We start from the raw sequence: 26802 nt of genomic DNA, 5'->3' as shown, positions 1-26802 counted from the left end.
TGTGGTCCACCTTTTTTTAGAATGTTAAAATCTTAATCTGGTAAATTTTTCATACAAATTTTGAAGAAATCTGTTGCGTAAGAACTTAAGAACTAGGAGCAGGAGTAGGCCATCTGGCTCCTCGAGCCTGCTCCGCCATTTAATAAGATCATGGCTGATCTTCTTGTGGACTCAGCTCCACTTACCTGCCTGTTGACCATAACCATAACCCTTAATAACCCCGTTGCTCGTACTCTGGAAATAATTATTTTTGTTGTGTGTGGACGAAGTGAGGAAAATACTTAAAGGAGATAAATTGCACAATGTAACATTTTTAATGCAAACTTATCGTGATGGATATCAGGAATTCTGGATGGAGGTCAATGAATACAATTCATGGCCTTCATAATTTTCCATCTGTTAACTTTAAGGGTGTTTGCCTCAACTGACAAGTGCCACAATGGAAGGTTTGCAAAAGTCTGATATCTCAAATGAAATGAACTGAAAATCGCTTATTGTCACAAGTAGGCTTCAAATGAAGTTACTGTGAAAAGCCCCTAGTCGCCACATTCCGGCGCCTGGTCGGGGAGGCTGGTACGGGAATTGAACTGTGCTGCTGACCTGCCTTGGTCTGCTTTCAAAGCCAGCGATTTAGCAGTGCCAATGTGCCTAGGTGCCAGGGAGTGCCTTGATTTCCCCCTGCCTTGTCCCTGACCACCTGGGGGTCTCTAATTGCCTGTGAGACCCCCCCCCCCACCCGAGGTGCTGTCTCGCCTGCCCCACATTTGTGGAAACCAGTACTAAACAGCGCCCTGTCGAGGCCTCGCAGGCACGGCTGTTAACTCCCGGATGCTGGGTGCATATGGAGTCTGGGTATTTAAATGAACCTAATGGCAGATCTGGATCAAGCTCAACGCGGGCGAGATCCAGATCGTGTCGAGCGGAGCGAGTCGGATGACTCGCGATTGGCCCAGCACAGAGCCTGATTTGGGGTTCTCGTGCGATTCACCTGTTGCGCCTGGCCCAAGATCTCTCCAAACACATTGCAGATGGTATATTAAAGAATTGACTCACTATGTCACTTCAATGCAGTATATAGAACATAGAACATAGAACATAGAATATATATATTTTTTAAATTTTATGTAAGGAACTGAAAGATAATTAAATCCCCATTTATACTTTGTCTTGTAGATTTTTACTCTGCACAATATGTGAAACTATTGTAAGAACACTGAGGCTCACAACTGTAACAAGACTTTAGTCTTGTTACATCTACTAAAATACTCTTCCATGATTAAACTTCTGTTAGCATTGTTTATAATATTTTTCTTCAGCAGGTTCAAGAGATCAGACACAAATTAAATCTTAGAATAGAATAAGGACATGAGATTTAAAAAGCTTTGCAAATCTTTATGCTCAAAGGCACTCACTCAGGCTTATTTTTCTTTTTGACTTGGGGATTACAAGAAAAACTTGTGATTTATTCAAATGGGTTATGGTTTATTTGTACCCCCAATTACAGATTCACAATTGGTACAGGGTAAAATGATTGTAGAAAATAAAATCAGATTTAATAGGTTGAGAAAGAAAAGAATGCAAAAACAAAATAAGAGCTGATTTGCTGCTGTACACTCAGCAATAATTCCTTCAATAATATTTGGCATCAGAATGCTCAAATATGTTTTCTGCAAATTGAGTCCGACCATTACTCAAAGTGGCTGACTCCCGTTGGTGGAAGATTCTCCTTGTGACACTTGGTCAGGATCCCGTGCCTTGACGGCAGTAAACGTCTCCAATACGTTCCATTGCCTGTGCCCCTATTCAAGGGATGGGTTACAATGCTGACGGGGTTATATCATCCGAGGAAGCATCTCTTATAAACACAATGCCCAATCTTATTCTGAGCTCTTTGTCCAAACCATCAGTCTGAACCCACCCAGCTGTTGCCCATCTTTCTTTAGCTTTTATTCAGTAATCTGCTTTCAGGTCATGTACATTATTGTCAAACCTCCAGGTAGACATGTTTGTAGTATCTGTGAGAAGACTAGCCTCTAACTTATCTCGTTTGTACAGTCACCAAAAATCTATCCAAATGCAAGCGTCTGTTCTTTGCCTGAGCAATCTCTGTTTATACTTGATTGCATTTGTTTCCTTATAACTTCCTCACCACAGCACCAGAAAGTTTCATCTTAAGCATTTTTTCCATCATCACGGGCTCCACAATGTCAGGCTAAAAACAATGTCAATTTGCTTCTTTTCTTTCCAGCTTTCTTATTTTTGCCAGCTCTCAAATGTTAGTCTGCAGGAAATTAATTTAGAAAAGGAAAGACCACACTTGATGAAACAATCTCCCCCCAATATGGGCAGCACGGTACTATTGTGGATAGCACAATTGCTTCACAGCTCCAGGGTCCCAGGTTCGATTCTGGCTTGGGTCACTGTCTGTGCAGAGTCTGCACATCCTCCCTGTGTGTGCGTGGGCTTCCTCCGGGTGCTCCAGTTTCCTCCCACTGTCCAAAGATGTGCAGGTTAGGTGGATTGGCCATGATAAATTGCCCTTAGTGTCCAAAATTGCCCTTAGTGTTGGGTGGGGTTACTGGGTTATGGGGATGGGGGGAGGTGTTGACCTTGGGTAGGGTGCTCTTTCCAAGAACTGGTGCAGACTCGATGGGCCGAATGGCCTCCTTCTGCACTGTAAATTCTATGATAATCTATGATGAGGGTGTACCAGGAATACTGATCAGGTTACAGTAGTAGGTTGTGCTGTACCACTGTGTTTTTCATCTTGGGTTACCATTCACTGCCAGTTGGTCAATGGCACTGACAATGGCTGGAACACGTGAAGAGGAGAAGAAAACTGAAAAACAAGAGAACAGAGAAACAACAAAAAACACAAGTACCATCAATTCAAAATTAAACCTACACAGTTTTTCCAATAATTGTGATCTTGTAACAAGGTAAATTTCCATAATCCCATCCATGCATAGGCTGCTTTCCCCTTTGAGGGGGGAGAGCTGGCTGGTGGTGATTTAATCTGAGGATCAGGCAAGGGGCCCAGGTGCGTACCAGGATTCAACCCTGTCCTTTCACTAATAAATACAGCTGGCATGGGAACTGAACCTGTACTGCTGTCTTTGATCTGCATTATGAACCAGCTGTCCAGCCAACTGAGCTAAACTGATCCCCATTTAGTAAGCTATGATTCACCGCCATGGATGTCATTAAGGCTTGATTCTCTCATACGGTCAACAAAGTCATACAGTGGCAAAGCAATCAAGTTAGAAGAAAAATACAGTACCATTTTCATCACCAATGTTCTTTTCAGTGAAGAATACCCAGTGTGTAAACTGAATTCCAAAATAATATTGTGCAGAGGAAGAATAGGGCCTGATTCATTCTGATAAATTTTATATTCCCAATTTATAGTCCCCAAAAGGCTCTAATTTTCTCTCTCCCATACCTTACTCTGCTTCTTGTCCAATAATTGTTGATTTACTATAGGCAGAATTACAGCATTGTCATTCCATCCAACACAAAAGACAGCTGCGAGTTGGCTTCTCCTCATAAGTAATTTACAATTGTACTGTGCTGGTAATTAAGTCACATGAATCAATGTGCACAACAAGATACGGTTTTATTGTTCAAGTACTTTGCTGATTTTTCAAAAATTCAGATGGGTTTGAAGGACCGAGCTGTCAATAAATTGTCTGTGCCGTTAGTAATAAGACAGTGCTTAACATGTCACATGCTTTTATGCAATGTATCTAACTTTCCTTCGAGCAAAAGCACAGAATTGTCATGGCACAGAAGGAGGCCATTTGGGGTGAGTACAGAGGCAAATGGCTGTGAAGGGTTGTGCTACTGGCTGGGTTTGCCAGCATTATCCCATCCCTTGGCCCACTTTCCCAGAGGTAGGATCAGGATTAGAAGGGCTACCCTCCCGCAAGCAGGCAGAGCCAATAAAAGTGACTTAAATGTCCCCTCTCTCTCTCTCTCTCTCTCTCTTACCTGCAACTGCAGGCTTGTGCTACCTCCCAGCTGGAGAGCTTCCTAGGTCATATTCAACAGCCTTCCCACCATCCTTAATTGGAGAGTAAGGCCATCCTCTAGTTGGCCAAATCATGGAAAATCAATACCGGGTATTTGTTTTCCACATAGTTCGTGTTGACCCTCCCATTTAATTGCGACATTGAGGTCCTCACCCAATACCAAATGTTTTGGCCCATATATTGTTTTTTGCCACAGCTACCACATAACAAAATAATTAAAGAATCTCAATTAAAATCTTGGAACAGTAGTTTTCACTTTTGATTATAGTGTAAATTGGGTGATATCGGTCTACCTTGCTCCAATGTTTAGGCTGGGTTAATCAGTCCTCTGGCATTGTGTTTGAACAGTAAGAAGTCTTACAACACCAGGTTAATGTCCAACAGGTTTGTTTCAAACACTAGCTTTCGGAGCACTGCTCCTTCCTCAGGTGAATTCCTCGAAGCAGTGCTCCGAAAGCTAGTGTTTGAAACAAACCTGTTGGACTTTAACCTGGTATTGTAAGACTTCTTACTGTGCTCACCCCAGTCCAACGCCGGCATCTCCACATCATTGTGTTTGAAGGCAGAGGAATGGTAAAATTGTGGTAAACCACGGTATTGCATTGAATGGCATTGTGCTGTGTTGTACATACCTGGGCTTGTCCAGGCTGGCTCCGCTTGTGGCTCCTCCCCTAGGGCTTATGTATAAACGTGGCAAGTCTCCGCCTCCGACCCAGTTCAGGTCCAGAGGCAGGAGGCTTGCTGTTTAGTTTATTAAAGCCTCAGTTACGCTCATCACTCGTCGTGTGTTATTGATGGCATATCGATTTAATACACCAAACTTCTAAAGATGAACTCATCACGTAAGCCCGATCGCTTGGAGCTGGACCCAAAGGCAGCTGACGCCACAGAAACGGTTAAGGACTGGCTAAGCTGCTTCGAAGCGTAACTCGCAGCCTTCATCGAAGACTTCACAGACCTCCAGAAGAAGCAGATCCTCCACGCACGGGTGAGCCTAAGAGTCTTTCTCCTCATCAGGGACCCCCCCTCGTACGTGGAGGTAATAACGCTGCTAAAAGGACAATACATTAAATCCGTTAATGAGGTGTATGCTAGGCACCTCCTCGCCACGAGACGGCAATGCCCTGGGGAATCACTTGCAGAATTCCTGCGTGCCTTGTGTATACTCTGCTGGAACTGTGACTGCCGGGTGATATCGGCTACCCAGCACGCGGAGCTGCTGATCAGGGACGCTTATGTCGCGGGCATGAACTCTAACTATATCCGCCAGCGATTAACTAGAAGGGGGGACACTTGGCCTCCCAGAGACATTACTACTCTCCAACTCGCTGGAGGTGGCCTCCCAGAACATGGGGACCTACACCTCCGACCACGCGGCACCCTCGTGGGCCTCGTGGGTGCAGCCATCAACCGACCCGGGTGCGACGTAAGCCTGTGCTGCGCAGCGGCCCGCCAACGCCAGAGGCCCGGGGTACTACTTTTGTGGCTAGAGTAATCACCCCAGACAATGCTGCCCGGCACGGAACACAACTTACACCGGGTGTGGGAGGGAGGGCCACTTTACAAGAGCCTGCCAGGCCCGATCTCCCCCTAAAACTTCTAGGCCCAGCAACGCTGCCTGCTGCCTATCAGGCCGCCTCCAGCTGCCGCGCCACCCGCCGTGTGCGACACGTGGGCGCAGCCATCTTCGCCGCCATCTTCAATTTCGGCCACCACATGCGACCCATGGGGGCCGCCATCATTAACGCATCTTCCAACCGCCACGCGCGACCCATGGGGGCTACCATCTTGGACGCCATCGCCGCTGCCACACGCCATGTGTGACGCATGGGGCCGCCATCTTGTACACCATCGCTGATGCCACCCGCCACGCGTGATGCATGGGGCCGCCATCTTGGACATCATCGCCGATGCCACCCGCCACGCGTGACTCATGGGGGCCGCCATCTTGGGACCACTCCACAGCCTCCTGGGAGCCCAGCTCATCCGACCGTACGCTGGCCACTGCTACCTCCGATCGGCCTACCAACCGACTTCTGAGGCTCGTCTCCATCACGCTCGACCAGTCCTGGCCGCACCACCTCGCAAAGTCTACGATGACCATCCGGATCAACGGGCACGAGACGGCCTGCCTTTTTGACTCCGGGAGCACAGACAGCTTCATACACCCTGATACAGTAAGGCGCTGCTCCCTCCCAATCCTACCCGCGACCCAGAAAATCTCCCTGGCTTCCGGCTCCCACGCAGTAGAAATCCGGGGGTACTGTGTTGCGACCCTTACTGTACAAGGCATAGACTTCAAACTCTATGTCTTTCCCCATCTCTGCGCTGCCCTATTGCTGGGGCTCGACTTCCAGTGCCTCCTCCAGAGCCTTATTTAAAATTTTGGCGGACCCCTGCCCCCACTCACCGTCTGTAGCCTCACGACCCTTAAGGTCGCCCCACCCTCCCTCTTCGCAAATCTCACCCGGACTGTAAGCCCGTCGCTACCAGAAGCAGACGCTACAGTGCCTGGGGCAGGGCCTTTATCGGGTCGGAGGTCCAGCGACTCCTGCGAGAGGGGACCATTGTGGCTGCCCGCCTGGTTGAGTGTATCCCCTGGAGAGCCCAAGTGGTGGTATTCAAGACTGGGGAGAAGCACCGGATGGTCATCGATTACAGCCAGACCATCAACCGGTACACGCAGCTCGATGCGTACCCTCTTCCACGCATATCTGACGTGGTCAATCAGATTCATAGAATATCATAGAATTTACAGTGCAGAAGGAGGCCATTCGGCCCATCGAGTCTGCACCGGCTCTTGGAAAGAGCACCCTACCCAAAGTCAACACCTGCACCCTATCCCCATAACCCAGTAACCCCACCCAACACTTTGGGCAATTTTGGACACTAAGGGCAATTTATCATGGCCAATCCACCTAACCTGCAAATCTTTGGACTGTGGGAGGAAACCGGAGCACCCGGAGGAAACCCACGCACACACGGGGAGGACGTGCAGACTCCGCACAGACAGTGACCCAATCCGGAATCGAACCTGGGACCCTGGAGCTGTGAAGCAATTGTGCTATCCACAAGGCTACCGTGCTGCCCACGAGATTGCGCTGTATCGAGTCGTCTCCACAGTTGACTTAAGGTTCGCGTACCACCAACTCCCTATTCACCCGGAGAACCGCCAATACTCTGCCTTCGAGGCAGATGGCCACCTCTACCACTTCCTCAGGATCCCCTTCGGCATCACCAACGTGGTCTCGGTCTTCCAAAGAGAAATGGACCGAATGGTTGACCAGTTCGGACTGCAGGCCACGTTCCCGTACTTAGACAATGTCACCATCTGCGGCCATGACCAGCAGGACCATGATGAGAACTTCCGGCATTTCCTCCACACCGCTAAATTCCTGAACCTCACCTATACTAGAAAAAATGCATCTTCCACACAACCTGCCGAGCCATCCTCGGCTATGTCGTGGAACACGGAGTCCTAGGGCCCGACCCCGACCGCATGCGCCTCCTCCTGGAACTCCCCCTCTCCCTCTGCCCCAAGGCCCTGAAGAGATGCTTGGGGTTCTTCTCGTACTACGCCCAGTGGGTCCCCAACTATGTGGACAAGGCCCGTCCACTGATCAAATCCACCCTTTTTCCCCTGACGGCTGAGGCCCGCCTAGCCTTCAATCGCATCAAGGCAGATATTGCCAAAGCCGCGATGCATGCTGTGGACGAGTCCATCCCATTCCAGGTGGAGAGCGATGCGTCGGACTTTGCCCTGGCCGCTACACTCAACCAGGCGGGTAGGCCCGTGGCTTTCTTCTCCCGTACCCTCCATGCCTCCGAAATTCGATATTCCTCCGTCGAAAAGGAAGCCCAAGCCATCGTAGAAGTTGTGCTACATTGGAGGCATTACCTGGCCGGCAGGCGATTCACTCTCCTCACTGACCAACGGTCGGTTGCCTTCATGTTCAATAACAGACAGTGGGGCAAGATTAAAGATGACAAGGTTCTGAGGTGGCAGTCGAGCTCTCCACCTACCGCTATGATATCTTGTATCAACCCGGGAAGCTCAATGAGCCCCCAGATGCCCTCTGTGTTCTATAATAGTGTAGATGGGCTTTAGAGTGGTTTCACAGGTTGGTGCAACATCGAGGGCTGAAGGGCCTGTACTGCGCTGTAATGTTCTATGTTCTATGTTCTATCCCGCGGTACATGTGCCAGTGCACAGGTAGACCGACTCCAGGCCCTCCACAATGACCTGTCACCCGCGGGTCACCCGTTTTTTTCACTTCATCAAGGCTCGCAACTTGCCTTACTCCATCGAGAGGGTCAGGACCGTGACCAGGGTCCGCCAGGTCTGCGCAGAGTGCAAACCGCACTTCTATCGGCCAGACAGAGCACACTTGGTAAAGGCCTCCCGCCCCTTTGAGCGCCTCAAATTTTTCCCTACACCATCCCGTGCCCTGACATGACCTCTGCCTCCGTCATCAAGGCCCTGCACAGTCTTTTCACCCTGTTCGGGTACCCCGCCTACATCCACAATGATCGGGGTACCTCCTTTATGAGCGACGAGTTGCGTCCGTTCCTGCTCAGCAAGGGCATCGCCTCCAGCAGGACGACCAGCTATAACCCCTGGGGAAAACGGACAGGTGGAGAGGAAGAACGCTAAGGTCTGGAAGGCCGTCCTTCTGGCCCTACGGTCTAGAAGTCTCCCAGTCACCCGCTGGCAGGAGGTCCTCTCCGATGCACTCCACTCCATCCGGTCGCTCCTGTGTACAGCCGCCAATGAGGCTCCTCATGAACGTATGTTTGCCTTCCCTAGGAAATCCACCTCCGGGGCCTCGCTCCTGTCCTGGCTGGCAGTCCCAGGGCCATCCTCCGGAAGCATGCGAGGAGCCATAAAAACGACCCCCTCATCGAGAAAGTCCTGCTTCTCCATGCAAACCCACAATATGCCTACGTGGCACACCAGGACGGGCAGCAGGACACAGTCTCCCTTCGGGATTTCGCACCTGCAGGTTCCCCAGCGACCATCACCACCATCCCCGTCCCTTCACCGTCTTCCCCAACCCCTGCCCACCTACCTCACAAACTAGCACCCGCAGGCCCACCGGCGACAATCACCACCACCCATAAACCGCCCCGCCCTTTACTGACTCAACACCTGGGTGAAGAAGAAGACAACACGCTGCCTGACGCGCAAGTCCCGACACCGGTGCTCACGCCACAGCCGGTACTGAGGCGATCATGGCGGATGGTCAAGGCCCCCGACAGACTTGACCTTTAAGAACACTTCACCCCCCGCCGGACTCTTTTTTAAAACAGGGGGTGAATGTGGTAAACCACGTTATTGCATTGTATGGCATTGCGTTGTGCTGTACATGCCTGGGCTTGTCCAGGCTGGCTCCGCCTGTGGCTCCTCCCCTCGGGCTTATATATAAAGGTGGCAAGTCTCCGCCTCCGACCCACTTCGGGTCCAGAGGCAGGAGGCATGCTGTTTAGTGTATTAAAGCCTCTGTTACGTTCATCACTCGTCGTGTAGTTATTGGTGGCATATTAAAAATGCAGTGCACTGCCAGTTCCAACCTATCTCCCATTTTATGAGGTGGGGAGATGGAGGCGGTAGGCAGCCCGCTAACCCTTGCACCTACTGAAGTCCGTAAGTGGTCAATTAATTGTGACTAAAGCACTACATCTTTCCCCCACAGGATGGAGAAGCCCAGGTCAAACAGGTGGCCAAAGTGGTTTTACTGGTGATCTAGTGGTGGAGTAGGAATTCACTTAACACAGTGGAGGCATTTTCACCCCACCCCCAACTCAAGATCATATTCCATTTAAGCATCCCTGCCCCTCACTCCGGCCTCTCGCACCGAGTTCCCCACCTCCCTCCTCCACTTCACTGGGGCCTGCCAGCCGGGCTGTTATATATGTGGGTTATTGTAGTTGTGTGCAATATCACGTTAGGAGCCGAATCACGTGACATGCATGACATCATCAGCTACTTTGCAGGCTTTTGTCCTTAGCCTGGTACCAACCATTGTACAGTGAAGACCTACTTAATAAACCTCTGTTATTGTTGCATTCAACTCACGTGCATCGACAATCTATTTCTTTTGTGCAGTTAATATAAAGATATCACACAGGTCCTGCTGAAATCCTGGGCTTACCTTCAGTCCAGCCTCCATTATGTCCTTTTTTGCGGGGATTGCCTGTAGTCCCAGCAGTGGCCACCACTCGACCCCGTTGTTGCTCGGCTAATTGGAATGGCCAACAGCTCTCTAAGGCAGGAATTCCTCCTCAAATGTGGGCAGATGTCTTGCCCTGAACCTATTAATGGCTTGCCAAGTGTAAAATGACTGGGGTTGGGGTGGGGTGGGAGGTGACGACAGCTAATTCTATCGTGGGCAGACTCCTGACCGGCTTCTTATCCCGGCATGGGATAAATCCAAAGATGTGCAGGTTAGGTGGATTGGAGATGCTAAATTGCTCTTCGTGTCCAAAAAAGGTTAGGTGGTGTTGCTGGATTATGGGGGTCAGGTGGAGGTGGGGGCTTAAATTGGGTGCTCTTTCCAAGGGCCAGTGCAGATCCGATGGACTGAATGGCCTCCTTCTGCACTGTAAATTCTATTATCCCATGATGGGGAGTGGAGTGGAAAACTTGGTTCTCCTTAAAATCTAGCCAAATATTTGTTGAAGGCAATAGTAAGGATATCAAGTGTGCTGTATAGAGGGGTGGCTGATCCAATAGCATCCTTTTTACATGATGATTTAACTCATTGCACCTTTAACAAAGTAGCTGAAGGAAGCCGATTTTGGAGAAGATGAGAAAAATCAGCAAGAAACATCCACAATAAACATGAACTATCCTCTACACACTGATTAACTTGACTGTGCTACCAGCATAGTATGATTGTAAATAAATGAGGCGAACGAGCGGAGGTTTTCTGTGTTGGTTATGTTGTAACTCTGTAGATGGTCAATCAGAATTAAAATAAACCTGGTTCTCTCACCACAGAGTTCGCCTGACCCACTGAGTAATTCCAGAATTTTCTGTCTTTATTTCCGATTTCCAGCATCTGCAACACTATGCTTTTGTGTTTAAATAATTCCTGCGGGTTGTTTAGATGAGGTTCAAGCTATGGTGCTCAAGAATGAAAGGAAGTATCGGGGCTGAAAACCGGAAGTGGCCCCTTTGCTGATGCAAGGATTGCGATGCGTGATTACATTCCATGCTGCTTTCTCATCTGCATGATTGCGGTGTGCAGCCCATTGCTCAACACGTTGTTGGCTGGCTATTCATTCAGCGGAGGTCCCGGGTTCATTCAAAGCTAGCGCAAATGAAAGCTAAAAGCAAGTGACTGCGGATGTTGAAATCTGAAACAAAAACAGAAAATGCTGGTCAATCTCTGCAGGTCTGGCAGCATCTGTGAAGAAAGAAGGGAGCTAACATTTTGAGTCTGGATTACTCATTATCAAAGCTGGAGAGAACTGAAAACAGATCAGATTTATACAGTGATGCGGCCATCAATTCACTCAAGGACTTGTGTCGGAGTAAAACAGTGGTTTTAATTAACTATCAACTTTGCCTGCCTGCGACTGGTACATACTGAGGACAGTCCCACAGGCCAGCTACTCTTATACTCCTTCAAAGGGGCGGAGCCATGGGTGGAGCTCGTACATGCTCCAACATCCTCCAACATCTCCCCCTGTGGATGAAGCCATACAATGGCCCACAGATAAAACTCACAGGGTTAATAACATAGAACATAACTGGTGAATTAACTGTATTTACAAACATAGAACATAACTGGTGAATTAACTGTATTTACAAACATAGAACATAACTGGTGAATTAACTGTATTTACATTCATCACATTCACCCCCTGTAAAAAAATAAAGTCCGGCGGGGGTGATGGGTCACAAGTTCAGCCGGTCCGGTGCCCTGATCGTACGCTGCGACCGCCGAAGCACTGGTGTTGCAGCTGCCTCAGGTGGCTGGGGAAGTGAGTCCGGTGCAGCCCCAGGGGTGGACTCCGGGAGCAGCTCTTCCTGAGCTTCATTCCTGCGGACTGGTGTGCCGGGTGGAATGGAGCGCGGGAAACAAATGGGCGCGGGGGCGCTGGGCATGGGAGAAAGAGCGGGGTACAGCGCGGGTGGTACTGTGGACGTGGTGGTGGCGGAGCCTGCGGGCGCAAGGTCTCGGAGGGAGACGGTACCCTGTTGACAATTGGGGTGCTCAACATATGTGTAGTGCGGGTTTGAGTGCAGGAGTTGGACCCTCTCTACCAGGGGATCGGTCTTATGGGTCCGAACGTGTTTCCGGAGGAGAACTGGACCTGGGGTCATCAGCCAGGATGGGAGCGAGGCCCCTGAGGTAGTCCCCCTAGGGAAAATAAACAAGTGGTCATGAGGAGTCTGGTTTGTGGCCGTGCAAAGGAGGGACCTAATAGTATGGAGAGGATCGGGGAGGACTTTCTGCCAGTGAGAAACCTGGAGATTCTTGGACCGTAGGGTCAGTAGGACGGTCTTCCAGACCATCGCGTTCTCCCTCTCCACCTGTCCGATTCCCCGGGGGTTGTAACTGGTCGTCCTGCTCGAGGCGATGCCTTTACTGAGCAGGTACTGACGCAGTTCGTCGCTCATGAATGACGAGCCCCTGTCGCTGTGGACGTAGTTGGGGAAACCAAACAGGGTGAAGACACTGTGCAGGGCTCTGATAACAGTGGGGGTGGTCATATATTTGGGGCAGCATGGTAGCCTTGTGGATAGCACAATTGCTTCACAGCTCCAGGGTCCCAGGTTCGATTCCAGCTTGGATCACTGTCTGTGCGGAGTCTGCACATCCTCCCCGTGTGTGCATTGGTTTCCTCCGGGTCCTCCGGTTTCCTCCCACAGTCCAAAGATGTGCAGGTTAGGTGGATTGGCCATGATAAATTGCCCTTAGTGTCCAAAATTGCCCTTGGTGTTGGGTGGGGTTACTGGGTTATGGGGATTGGGTGGCGGTGTTCACCTTGGGTGGGGTGCTCTTTCCAAGAACCGGTGCAGACTCAATGGGCCGAATGGCTTCCTTCTGCACTGTAAATTCTAAATAAAAAAAATAAAAAAATATCGGGGCACGGGATGGCAAACGTGAAACGGGAGAACTCATCAATAATATTGAGAAAGTAGGTATTGCGATTATTCGAGGGGAGGGGCCCTTTGAAATCGGCACTGAGGCGTTCAAAGGGCCGGGACACCTTCACCAGCTGGGCCTTATATGGTCGATAGAAGTGCGGTTTATACTCCGCACAGACTTGGCAGTTCCTGGTTACAGCTTCGACCTCCTCGGTGGAGTAGGGCAGGTTGCGGGCCTTGATATAATGGGCGAGCCGGGTGACCCCCGGGTGGCAGAGGTCGTCGTGGATAGCCCGTAGTCGTTCCTCTTGCGCTCTGGCGCATGTGCCGCGGGACAGGTAATCTGAGGACTCGTTGAGCTTCCCAGGACGATATACTACATCGTAATTATAGGTGGAGAGTTCGATTCTCCACCTCAAGATCTTATCGTTCTTGATTTTGCCCCGCTGTGTATTGTCGAACAAGCAGGCTACCTCCGACCAGTGAGGTAGTGCCTCCAATGCCGCACGGCTTCCACGATGGCTTGAGCCTCTTTTTTGACCGAGAAGTGTCGAAGTTCAGAGGCGGTGAGGGTGCGTGAAAAAAACGCAACCAGTCTGCCTGCTTGATTGAGAGTGGCGGCGAGAGCCACCTCTGATGCGTCACTCTCCACCTGAAAGGGGACGGACTCGTCCACCACGCGCATCGCGGCTTTGGCGATGTCCGCCTTGATGCAGTTGAAGGCCTGGCGGGCCTCGGCTGCCAGAGGGAAAAGGGTGGCCTTAAATAGTGGGCGGGCTTTGTCCGCATACTCGGGGACCCACTGGGCGTAGTAGGAAAAAAATCCAAGGCACCCGTTGAGGGCCTTGGGGCAGTGAGGGAGAGGGAGTTGCAGGAGGGGGCGCAGACGGTCAGGGTCGGGCCCTAGGACTCTGTTTTCCACGACGTAGCCGAGGATGGCTAGCCTGGTGGTGCGGAAAACGCATTTCTCCTTATTATTGGTGAGATTAAGTTTTGGGGCGGATTGGAGAAATCGGTGGAGGTTGGCGTCGTGGTCCTGCTGATCATGGCCGCAGATGGTGACCTTGTCCAAGTATGGAAACGTGGCCCGCCGCCCTACTGGTCCACCATTCGGTCCATTGCTCGTTGGAACACCAAAACCCCGTTCATGACGCCAAAAGGGACTGGAGGAAATTTAAAAGGCGGCCGTCTGCCTCAAACGCCGTGTAGTGGTGATCCTCTGGACAGATTGGGAACTGGTGGTATGCAGACTTCAGATCCACCGTGGAGAACATGCGGTCGTGAGCGATCTGATTGACCATGTCTGCAATCCAGGGAAGGGGGTACGCATCAAGTTGCGTATTCCGGTTAATGGCCTGGCTGTAATCAACCATCTTCCGGAGCTTCTCCCCGGTCTTGACGACCACCACCTGAGCTCTCCAGGGGCTATTGCTGGCCTCGATGACTCCTTCCCGCAAGAGACGCAGGACCTCAGACCTAATAAATATTCTGTCCTGCATGCTATATCGCCTGCTGCGAGTGGCTACTGGCTTGCAATCAGCGGTGAGATTAGCGAAGAGCGAAGGAGGGTCGACTTTCAGAGCGGCTAGGCTGCACACAGTGAGTGGGGGCGGGGGTCCGCCAAAGCTAAACGTCAGGCTCTGAGATTACATTGAAACTCGAGCCCTAAAAGGAGGGGGGCGCAGAGTTCTGGGAGCACATACAGCTGGAAATTAGTGTACTCAGCGCCCAGTACCGCTAAGGTTACCGAAGTGCACCCTCGGATTTGTACCGAGTGTGACCCGGAGGCGAGGGAAATTGTTTGTTGCGCCAGGAGTATCGGGAGCGAGCAGCGGCTTACCAGATCCGGGTGGATGAAACTCTCGGTGCTCCCGGAGTCGAACAGGCAAGGTGTCTCGTACCCGTTAACACGGACGGCCATCATTGAGCTCTTGAGGTGCTTGGGTCGCGACTGGTCCAAGGTGACTGCCCTGAGTTGAGGGTAACCGGCGGCGTGGTCGGTTACCCCCCGGAGACTGTCCGAGCAGGTCGTACGCATCGAGCGGCGTAGCAGATGGCGTCCAAGATGGCGGCCCCCGTCGATCAAGCTACTCTTGTACTCCTTCAAAGGGGCAGAGCCCGTATATGCTCCAACATCCTCCAACATCTCCCCCTGTGTGCGAAGCCATACAATGGCCCACAGGAAAAACTCACAGAGTTAATATCATAGAACATAACTGGTGAATTAACTGAATTTACAAACATAGAACATAACTGGTGAATTAACTGTATTTACATTCACCACATACTGCTGTGGATAGGGGGGTGAGGGGGAAATGTGTGGAGCAGTGGGGCTGGATTGAGGGCCTGGGATAGGTGAAGATTGATAAAGATGCTATGGACAAAAAGACAAAGGGGGTGTCAATGGTAGTGATTATGACTAAGAAGGGTATGGATAGTGGCACAGAAAGAGATTAGAATGAGTTAATGACAGAACAGAGGTAAGCAGCGTGTCAAAGGGCATATAGACTCAAAGCATTACTGTTTCTCCACAGATGCTGCAAAATCAGCATTTTATTCTTTTATTTCAACTCAAACTGCTGCTGCCCCTGCTGAGATGGTGCCGTGCAAAGTTGGGCTGTCAAGGCCTACGGCTGTTCAAATGGTGTCCTGCAAGGCCATCTACTGTCTCCTCACTGAAAGTCAGCAGCCTCCTACCAGCCATGTTGTAGCAACTGGGGCAACACTGAATTGGAACACAGCAATCCATGTTGAACTTGTGAGATGTTGATGATGCAGCTAGCTCCATCCTGGAAGGACGCGGAGGTGATTAAATTAAGGGCCATGGTGATCTTAGCTGCCACTGGGGAATTCATGTCCTTGCTCTGCTCTGTGGCTTTAGGTCTGGTTCAAGGAGTTAGCACAATTATGTGATCACCTCATTTGTAAAGCATAACTGTTACAGATACTGTTCCCGTGTGTTGGGAGTAGGTGACGTGTTCCCCGAGATGTGTTATCTGTGGTCTTCTAATGCAAACCCTCTTCCCCATCTCCTCCACCCCCCTTTGAACGCAGACTCTCTTCTCTGCTGCCTCTGCTTCAAGACTCTGCCATGCTGAAGCTCAAGAGAAAGGGCAGCTACAACCACCGTGAACGGGAGACAAGGTTGCGAACAGAAGCCTTTCAATTCATTGCCACTCTTCCCAAAGTTCAAGCTCCACTCCCTTCGAATTGAAAGTACAAGTATGATATTTTTCCAGCAGAGTACACAATATTCCCACTCACTCTGCCACAGCAAAAGAGATTTAAAAGCAACTTACCTGAAAGTTGCATGGTGCTGCATTGAATACAACTCATGGGGTTCCTTCATGCAGCTATATGCCTGTTTAAGAGATGTCAGTAAGAGGCCTTACAAGATCCAAAAGGGCAATTTGTGTACCAAGTCAGCAACAGTCACTGATGGACATCCTGATCTGCCCACTTTGCATGTGCCAAGTGGGTTGGTACTGCTGCCTCACAGCACCAGGAACACGGGTTCAATTCCAACCATGGGTGACTGTGTGGAATTTGTACATTCTCCCCGTGTCTGTGTGGGTTTCCTCTGGGTGCTCCTGTTTCCTCCCACAGTCCAAAGATGTGCAGGTGAGATAGATTGGCCATTCTAAATTGCCCTTTTGTGTTCAAAGGTTAGGTGGGGTTATGGGATTACAGGGATGAGACAGAGGAGTGGGCTGAGGTAGGGTGCTCTTTCAGAGAGTCGGGGCAAACTTAATAGGCCAAATAGCTTCTTCTGCACATTTAAGGATTCTAAGATTGCAGTGCACACTTGTATTGCTGTAAAAGCATTGTGCAAAAGCAGCAACCTCCACACCACACTTTGTAGTCTATTATGTTTGTAAAGAACCTACGAGATACCAAGCAAAAATGTTAAAAGGCTTGGACGGATTTTCTGACTCTTCCCACCAGTGTGATCTTCTGGTCCTGCTGACAGCGACCCCACAGCGGGTTCCCGGAGGACGGGATGGATGAGCCACGCAAAACACCATAGACATCAGCGGAACCGGAGGATCCTGCTGGCAGCCAATGGCAAGCTGCCTCCACTGCCAGAAAACACTCCACGTGGGGTGGGGGCGAGGGGGGGAGCGAAAAAGTTATCCTCACAGCATAGAAAAATAACACACACAATGTGTTAGCTTCGAGGTGAATTGGAGGTGATCAGTCTTGAATGCCTTGTGTAATACATGAGCATATCCAGAATTGTTCCAATCATGTTTTCATGTGCTATGCTTAATGCCTGCCTCATCTACATTGAATGTTTCATATACTATGAAACTCCAGCTTACTTTTTCCTGTACATCAATAGATTTTTCCAAAGCAAGCAGCCTCCTAAATGATCCTACATATTTCACAATCGGCACATACAGCCTGTAATCTTTTGCTGTAGTATAGCTTCTGATAAAAGGTATGTCATGTGAGAGTACCTTTAATAAATGGATATTTAAGCAATTTACCTTTAAGAAATGAGCTCATCATATTACTGAAGTGATGTCAGAGGGTAGGGGGAGCTGAGCTCACTTCTGCTTTTTGAGTTTCAGTTTGAGAAGGCAGCTGGGAGTGTGTGTGTGTTTTGCTGTGAGCTGCATGAAGAAACACAGAGCTGGTCTGTTGATTCCTGCAATTCGAAGACTATGAATATATTGAATGTAACCTAATGTGCTCCTATTTTTGAAGGTTTGAAGTCTTTTGGATGTTTAAAGGAACAGTTTGAAGGATTATTTAGTATTGTAATCTTTTGGGGTTATCTTTAAAGTAATGGGTGTTAAGATATTCAATGTTTGTTTTTAAAAGGTTAACGAGTTCATAGAATAAACATTGTTTTGTTTTAAAAACCACTTGTCCATTTCTGCTGTATCACACCTGGAGAGTACACCGTGTGCTTCCCACACCACAATCTATTAAAAGTTGTGGGTCGGTTGAACTCCATGAAACACTTTGGGGTTCTGTAAACGTGGACCCATAACAGGTGTAAAAGGTCACTTCCATAAACTACTGACAATAGCAACTCTGAACACAAAAGGCAAATGACACCAAAAAGCCAGTGAAATGGACTTTTCTCACAAGCCACTTGTGTTTTCACTTCCATATCCACAAAGCATTGACCCAGGTGGGAGGAAAGCACCAGGAAGCCTTTCAATGCCTTTGCAACCACCATCCCTCTCTCATCCACGTTCACCTATTCTAACCCAGCCAGACATACCCGTATTAACTCAAGACAACCTTGACAACAATGACATTTCAGAAAGTGATGACTCACAGTATAAATTGTTAACAATTGAGTGTGTGGGCGGATCATGTAAAAAAAAATCAATGTCTTGAATTGACTAGATTAAGCAATAAATGGATATATATTTGCTTTAAAATGATGAGATGCCATGTGGAGTTCCATTAGAATCTATTGTAACTACCAGGTTAACTTTTATTTGTATCCAGAGGTCAGATTTTTAACAAAGATTTAATAGTTGATTTGCTTTTAAAAGGTCAATATCTGTTAAGCAAATATTCTGCTGTACAGTGACAGAACTTATTCACCACAAGCAAGTCAGGAAGAATCACATGGGTATCCCATGCAGTTTTTCCAATGCAATTCACCATGTGCAGGCATAGACTCAGAAATCTAAAGTTCAATTTGTTAAGCTTCTGTAGGTCAGGTCTGTTCTGTGATTGCACTTCATGCTAGATATCTGGGCATCAATTATCAAAGAATGATGACAGTTCAGCAAGAGGCCATTCAGTCCATCAAGTCTGTGACGATTAGGACCAAAGGAAAGGTGTTATCCAATGGCTGCGCAAGTGAGAGGAAAAATGAACAGGGATGAAAGTGAAGGAAATGGTTTTGGCACAAGACAAACGCGACCTAAATAAGAGTTTGAAGCATTTAGTGAACAAAGCTGGTTACATGGGAGAGGAGTTTAAAATGCTGGCAAACTGGAGTAAACAACACTGATGGAGATTCATTGAGACCTTTGGTTGGCTGCCTGCTGAGTGATGAAGAGACCATTGCGATTCTGAGTTAACAGCAGGACATTGACGCAGCTTTCCAGATTGAGGTCTCATCTTCCAGCTGGGATAACCATAGCAAGGGAACTTGTGGAGTGCAAGGGCAAAGGTCGCGGAGGTTGTTGTTAGACGTTTAGCTGCTGTTGTATAAAGAGTCAAAGGTTCTTCTCCTTTTAACAAACACCTTTATTTCACTTTAACAGACTCTGCACAAAACTATCTTCACATCACCTGATATAAAGGCCACCTGAAGCCTCTTTACATATCAGTGTTAACTATTGGATACTTAACATAAATGAGACAACTATTTGGAATGTCTCTTAACCCATTACTTAACAGTCTCTCCTTCCTTGGAGAAAAAAATAATTAGGTGAAAACAAAATTACAAGAAACTCAAAAACACACGCAATTTCCCCCCTTCTCTTTTTTTTCATTTTTTTGGGAAGAAAAGGTAACAGTCACAGAACCAGGCGCCCTTCATTAACAATATCCAAAATTTGCTGTGAACTAGCCCCTCTTTTTGTAAAACAGTCTGATAATTGATAGCTGCTGTCGACTCATTTAATTTTTGCTGTTTCCCCTCTGTCCAATATCTGCTTCAAACTTGCGATGTCTATCCTGAACCTTTTTTCATTGGCACTTTTTGTAGAGTGCATATTTTCCCACAGGGATTTATTGTCAATGGGATATTTAATAGGTATATTACCCAAATCCCCTAATCCCAAAATTTCTGTCAATATCTGAGATATGTAAAGGGACATATCCACCGCCTCTACAAGGCTTAACGTCTCAGCAGCCAAAGTGCTTTTGACCACTCGCCTTATTTTCTTTGTTTCCCACACAAGACGGCAACATTTACCATTGTTCCCCAAAAGGAAAATTATAAAACCTCCTGCGCTTGAAACCCCATCACATAAATTTGCATAGGATGCATCATTATAAACTATGAGTTTCAAGTGCTTAAGGTCACCTAAAACCGGGAACCTCAAAACACACTCCTGTATTTTTAGTTTGACCAACGCTTTATTTGCTCTTATTATAACAACCAAAGAACAAAGAAATGTACAGCACAGCAACAGGCCCTTCGGCCCTCCAAGCCCGTGCCGACCATGCTGCCCGACTAAACTACAATCTTCTACACTTCCTGGGTCCGTATCCCTCTATTCCCATCCTATTCATGTATTTGTCAAGATGCCCCTTAAATGTCACTATCGTCACTGCTTCCACCACCTCCTCCGGTAATGAGTTCCAGGCATCCACTACCCTTTGCGTAAAAAACTTGCCTCGTACATCTACTCTAAACCTTGCCCCTCTCACCTTAAACCTATGCCCCCTAGTAATTGACTCTTCTACCCCGGGGAAAAGCCTCTGACTATCCACTCTGTCTATGCCCCTCATAATTTTGTAGACTTCTATCAGGTCGCCCCTCAACCTCCTTCGTTCCAGTGAGAACAACCCGAGTTTATTCAACCGCTCCTCATAGCTAATGCCCTCCATACCAGGCAACATTCTGGTAAATCTCTTCTGCACCCTCTCTAAAGCCTCCACATCCTTCTGGTAGTGTGGCGACCAGAATTGAACACTATACTCCAAGTGTGGCCTAACTAAGGTTCTATACAGCTGCAACATGACTTGCCAATTCTTATACTCAATGCCCCGGCCAATGAAGGCAAGCATGCCGTCTGCCTTCTTGACTACCTTCTCCATCTGTGTTGCCCCTTTCAATGACCTAGATCTATGTCTTCCACTTTGGGATCATTTATTTTTGTACTCAACTCTAAGACATCAAAACTCACATCCGGTCTAGTCTGTCTACCTAACCAATTCAGTTGCCCAATTAAACTTTGCAGTTGCTCTTTTTCCATCTTAGAAACTACTGCATCTTTTTGTGAAACCCGGCCACGACTAATTGCTATTGGGCTGATGCCTTCCAAATAAGATTGCTGACGTAAAGTTGCCCCTAACTTAGTCTGTCTGATTTCCAGTCCAATATATTTAAATACACCGGAAGCCTGACTTCCAACCCTGAATAGTTTCCTCAAACCAGACAATACAATAGCTTTGAAATCACTAGTCCCACCCCACAAAAAATCATCGACATGCATCATAAAGATGCCAGAAAGATTTCCTTTATAGTGCCTGAAAAACATCGCCAGATCTGCTTTCAACTGGCAACAGCCTAACTTTAACAAAACTGACCTTACTGAAAAGTACCAGACTCTAGACGTATCATTCAATCCATATACACATTTGTTCAACTTCCAGAGTACCCCTTCTGTGTTAGCTGCCTCGTTTGAAGGACGGAGAAAAATCTCTCTCTGGAGCTGATGCCCCTGCAAAAAGGCAGCTTTTATATCTATACATTTGCATTCCCATGCCTTCGTGGCTAATAGAGTCAAAAAGATCTTTAAAATAACCTTTCCTGCCGTCGGTGAATCTACCCTCGAAATCCTGTTTTCTTCAAATACCCTTGCCACAAGCCTGGCCTTTACCTTATAAGTCCCATCTGGATGAACCTTTTCCGTGCAAATCCATCTGTGGAATAGAGCTCTTTGTTCCCTTTCCGGTACTTCCGTGTATACCTCAAATTCACTCCAACTATGCAGTTCTTGTTGTTAGGTATCTTTGATTACTTTTTCATCTAATTTATTGGAAGCCACCAAAATCTCACGTGCATGTGGGCTTCTACTCCTATTAGTATTTGTAGTCTTACTCATGTTCCGAGATCTTGATAAACTACGTCCCCTCTCCCGCCTGGTATCTCGTTCTGTACTGCTACTGCTTGATCTTTCCCTTCTGGGAAAGGATGTCCTTTCAATAGTTCTCGACCTTTTCCTGCAGACCTGTTGACTATCCGATGCACTATCTGAACTGACACTGCATTTCTGTGCCCTCCATTTTTGAACTTCGTGTTCCCAATCCATTGTCTTGATTCTCTCACCTGAATGCTGAACATTCAACAAATGTTTATACTTTCCAGTGGCCTTCCCTGCTCTACTAATAACAGTTGCATCCTTCCATTGACTAGACCCTTCAGGCAGGTATGCCACTTTCGTACCAACTTTTGGCAGTTGTCCTTTCAGAAAAATGGCCTGTTCTAATTCATCAGAAGTGTTGTGTTCCTCTGCAGGAACCCTGTCTATCTCAGTTAGTTGGTCCTCATAGTTCTGTCACACGTGCATACTTGATGAGTCTGGTTCCTCGTCATGTCTGTCTGCTCTGTCTAAATTTGAAAATTTGTAATCTGTATCCATTATTCTTGATGAATGTACCCTAACAGTTTGATTGCCATGTTGTAAAATAATTGTTTTGCCATCTATGCCTATGATCTTCCATGGGCCTTTCCATTCATTAAAATTGTCTCTCTTATCGTATACTATGTCTCCTTGCTGAAAAACGGTATTTGATGGTCGTACATTATGTCTTAAAGCTCTGCAAATTCTTTCAGAGACTTCTGCTTCCAAAAAAGCTTTTCTACTGCTATGCAATGCATTTAAATGCTCAGCAAAGGCAGAGCTAATTGTAGTCCCTTCCCAAGCTGGAGGGTGATCAGCTAAAATGGACGGAATTTTAGGATTTCTACCAAACACTAATTGATAGGGACTATAGCCCCCAACCATCAGAAATGAATTTTTTGCATGTACCACCCATGCTAAAGCTGAATTTAGCTTGCAGTTTGGTCTATCTGCCAAAATTTTCTGGAGCATGTCATCTATTACCGCATGGTTTCTTTTACGCACACCATTACTAAATGGGCTTTCCGCAGCTGTATTCATAACTGTGATATTCACGTTTCCACACATATCCCTGAACTCATCATTAGCAATTCTCCCCCTTTGTCCATAAGGAATTTTGCCGGTGGGCCCGTTCCTGTCCCTATCTATTTTTCCATGATTTGATCCAGAATTACTCTCTTTTCTTTACTTCGTACAATCGTTGATTGACTAAATCTGGTTGCTAAATCTACAAAATGCAAAATGAATATATTATTGGCTTTATCCCAGATCTTAATGTCCATGGCAGTAATGTCGTTAAAATCCCTGGCCAAAGGTAGGGTTACTATCGGTCGCACTGGTATCCTTCTGTACTTCCCACAAACTTCACAGCGATCACTAACCTGTTCCATCAGTTTAGTATAGTCTTCATCCCTTACCCCTGCATCCCTTAATACATTTTTCAGCCTCCGAGGAGACACATGCGCAAATTACCTATGCAGTTTTAATACAACAAGCTTTTTATCAGCTAAAGTCCCATTTTCAACTGCCATTAACACATCCTTAACAACTGTACTTGAAATATTATTTGTCAGTAATAGAATAAAATAGTGTCCCAACTGTGTAAATTGTAAGTCCACCGTCTTTCCAAAAACTATTGCCTTATCCTATTCCATATCCAGTTTCATGTGTGCTTTCTTCATCGACGGTCTGCTCAGAAGCAAATGTATCTCTCTTGATACAACATCTGTGCTAATGAAATGATTCACTCCGGCAATATTGCAAGGGATCATCACTCTTTTTAGTGATCTCAGAGTATTATCATCCCCAAACCTGAAACTTGTGGAACTTCCAAATTCCTTAACCTTGTTTTCTCTTTCCCAAGGCAGTTACCTTAGTCCACATAACTATTTCACTTTTCCATTGATCGTACAATCCCCTTTCAGAAAATAAGGGGGGTAGTCATATCTGGCCATCTTTATCCTAGGTTCAGCCATATATCTTTTTTTTTTCTTCTCACTCACTCCTTGGTTTGGTCTGGAAAAGTTGTACCTTTCAACCCTTCACATTTGCACAGCAACCGTCCTCTGCTACCATTTGTTAGAAGTTTAGCTGCTGTTGTATGAAGAGTCAAAGGTTCTTCTCCTTTTCACAAACACCTTTATTTCACTTTAACAGACTCTTCACAAAACTCTATCTTCACATCACCTGACACAAAGGCAACCTGAAGCCTCTTCACATATCAGTGTCAATTATTGGATACTTAACATAAATGAGACAACAAATTGGAATGTCTCTTAACCCATTACTTAACAGTTGTCAGTTAGCCACCCAGATTATTTCAAGTGGGCCTTGGAAAGACACTCCTGCTCTTCTGGAAGTCACTAAAAAAAATTAACGCTGCTCTGATAACGTAGGGAAAATAGTGAAAATGGTGAAGAGCTAAATTGCAAACTATGCCAATGATTGATCCTGGTAATTCTACTAGTAATGCCAAAGCTCATTAAGAAGACAGAGACGGGAATTTATATTTTGTCGCTGCCTGCATGCAGTTAGTTACATGGCAGCATTGAATGACTTTCGGTCAGAATTTGTACTTGTTGGGCAAGCGCGCAGCTGACCAAATGATTATGGTAATGTTGGAAGGGTTTCCCGACACCATTGCGCCACCTCTCAGTATTTCGGCCAGCAGGCAGGCGCAGAAGTCAGAACTGCACCCACTGAGAGTTAAAGAGCCAATTAAGCCCATTTAAAGCCTGTGTGCTTTAACGCTATGCGCATGGGCCACATGGCCAGGTGACCTTCACATTTTTCATGCATTCTATATCCAGGGTGGGATAACATAAACTCACAGGATGTTGGTAAGGTGAGTAGTTAGAGGTTCTGCTGTGAATAGTTTGGAGTTAGCTTAGAGATAGTTTCTGACATTTATTTGGTGTTCTGGAGAACCCTGATTTTTGAGCATTTGCAGAGTCTTTCTGGAGAGAGGCTTTTTCAGTGCAGAAGCCGGTGCAACCACCTGTACGAAAAGATAGATTATGTATTCTGCTGGAGGGACCTATTCAGAAAAGGAAGAAAGGGCAGGAAGAGAGAGGACGCCAGTTGTGCGCAGGCAGTATCTGAACCTACGGAACCTACGGAACAGGAGGCACAGCCAAAAGGGATGCAGGGCCAGCAGGAAGTGCAAGGCAGAAGGACTGGAGAGTGTGTCGTAACCCTACAGATAGAGGTTACAGGCAGCATTCATAGATAGATTCATAGTTTAGATTCCCTACAGTGCAAAAGGAGGCCATTAATCTCATTGAGTCCGCACCAACCCTCTGAAAGAGCACCCCTTTCAGGCCCACTCCCCCACCCTAGCCCCATAACTCCACACAACTCTTGGACACGAACGGGCAATTTAGCCTGGCCAATCCACCTAATCTGCACATTTTGGGACTGTGGGAGGAAACCGGAGCACCCGGAGGAAACCCACGCACACACGGGGAGAAAATGCAAACACCACACAGTCACCTGAGGCTGGAATCAAACCCGAGCTCCTGGTGCAGTGAGGCATCAGTGCTAACCACTGTGCCACCACTAATGTTATCTGGACATGTCCTAGGTTCAGGGCCAAAGTAGGGACACTGTCACCTCCATATAGAAAGGATCAGTCCTGAAATCGACCACTGTGTAGGTGACCACCCCATGCCAGTGGCTGTTAAGGTGACAGTTGCCCTAAACTTTTATGCCCCAGGTTTTTTCCAGAGGTTGGTGACAGATCTAATGTGGGCCGGGTTTCTCCGAAACCCCGGCCAAGTATTGACGCCGGCGTCAAAACAGGCGGGAGCGATGCCGGCGTCAACGGGCCTCCAGGCCCAGGCATTCACCCCTTCCTCGGGGGCTAGAACGGCGCCGGAGTGCTGTGCGCTGCGCCGGCGCCGAATGCCAGCCTGCCACGGCTGGCGTAGGTCCGCCCATGGGCACGCCACGGCCGGCATATGGCCGCACATGCGGTCACGGCCAGCGCAGGTCCACGTATGCACACCATGGCCGTCTCCGTGCCGGCCCCCGGGCAATATGGCGGAGCCCTACAGGGGCCCGGCACGGAGGAATATAGAACTCCCCCCGGAATGGTCCTGCCGATCGGTTGCCCCCGATCGTGGGCCTAGCCACCCCCGGCGTCGCCCCCCCACCAGGTCGGACCCCGCAGCCAGAACGCCGAGCTCCTGCCGGGTTGGACCATACGCAGACAACGCTGGCGGGAATCGGCGGAACTCGGCGGGCACTTGGTCCGTCGAGTGCAGAGAATCGCCGGGGGGGGCTGCTTTCAACGGCCCCTGAACAGCGCTACGGCGACCGCGCCGGCGCGATTGCCGCTGATTCTCCGGTCGCCGGGGAATCGCCGGCCCGGTGTTGGAGCGGCATGCCGGATTCGTGCGCCACCCTGGCAATTCACCGACCCGACGCAGGATCGGAGAATCCCGGCTGCGGAGTCTCCCAATCGCCTGCCCACATTTGCATCAAGCTGATCACTGATACAGTGTTCTGAAGAGTCAGCATCTTCAATAATTCCCAGACAAACGATGCCAGCCAGGCTGAGTGTGCCAGTGGCTTTACTACAATTTAAGATTTCCTCACATCCAAGAAGCCATTCACTGCATGCATGTGCCCAAAAAGGTGCCAGCGGGTATATAGAAAGGGCTTCCACTTTCCTAAAATCCAGATTGTGTGTGACCACAAGAGTCAGATACTGCAGGTTTGTCCAAGATATCCGGGAAGCTGCCATGATGTCTACATTCTTTGTCTTTCCCAGGTGCCAAGACTGTTGATTGCCCCAGTATGCTTGGATATTCTCCTGAATGCATCTGCCGTATTAGTGTTGTCTGCTGTGCACTGCACAATCTGGCTCTGTCAAAGGGGGAGCTGTTGGAGGATGGAG

The 26802-nt window shown here is 48.1% G+C and overlaps 1 long non-coding RNA gene across 1 annotated transcript in view; it reads right to left on the bottom strand.

Moving 5' to 3' along the window:
• Positions 1-11017: 11017 nt before the first annotated feature.
• Positions 11018-26802, bottom strand: part of LOC140387727 (uncharacterized) — a 142640-nt gene continuing 126855 nt past the window's right edge. The window contains exons 3-4 of the long non-coding RNA XR_011933979.1: positions 14972-15283; positions 11018-11390 (exon numbers count right to left, since the gene is read on the bottom strand). This is a non-coding gene — a long non-coding RNA (uncharacterized lncRNA). The remainder of the gene's footprint in view (positions 11391-14971; positions 15284-26802) is intronic.

Source organism: Scyliorhinus torazame, chromosome 13 (genome assembly GCF_047496885.1).
Source record: "Scyliorhinus torazame isolate Kashiwa2021f chromosome 13, sScyTor2.1, whole genome shotgun sequence".
NCBI lineage: Eukaryota > Metazoa > Chordata > Chondrichthyes > Carcharhiniformes > Scyliorhinidae > Scyliorhinus > Scyliorhinus torazame.
This window is presented reverse-complemented; position numbering and strand designations above follow the sequence as displayed.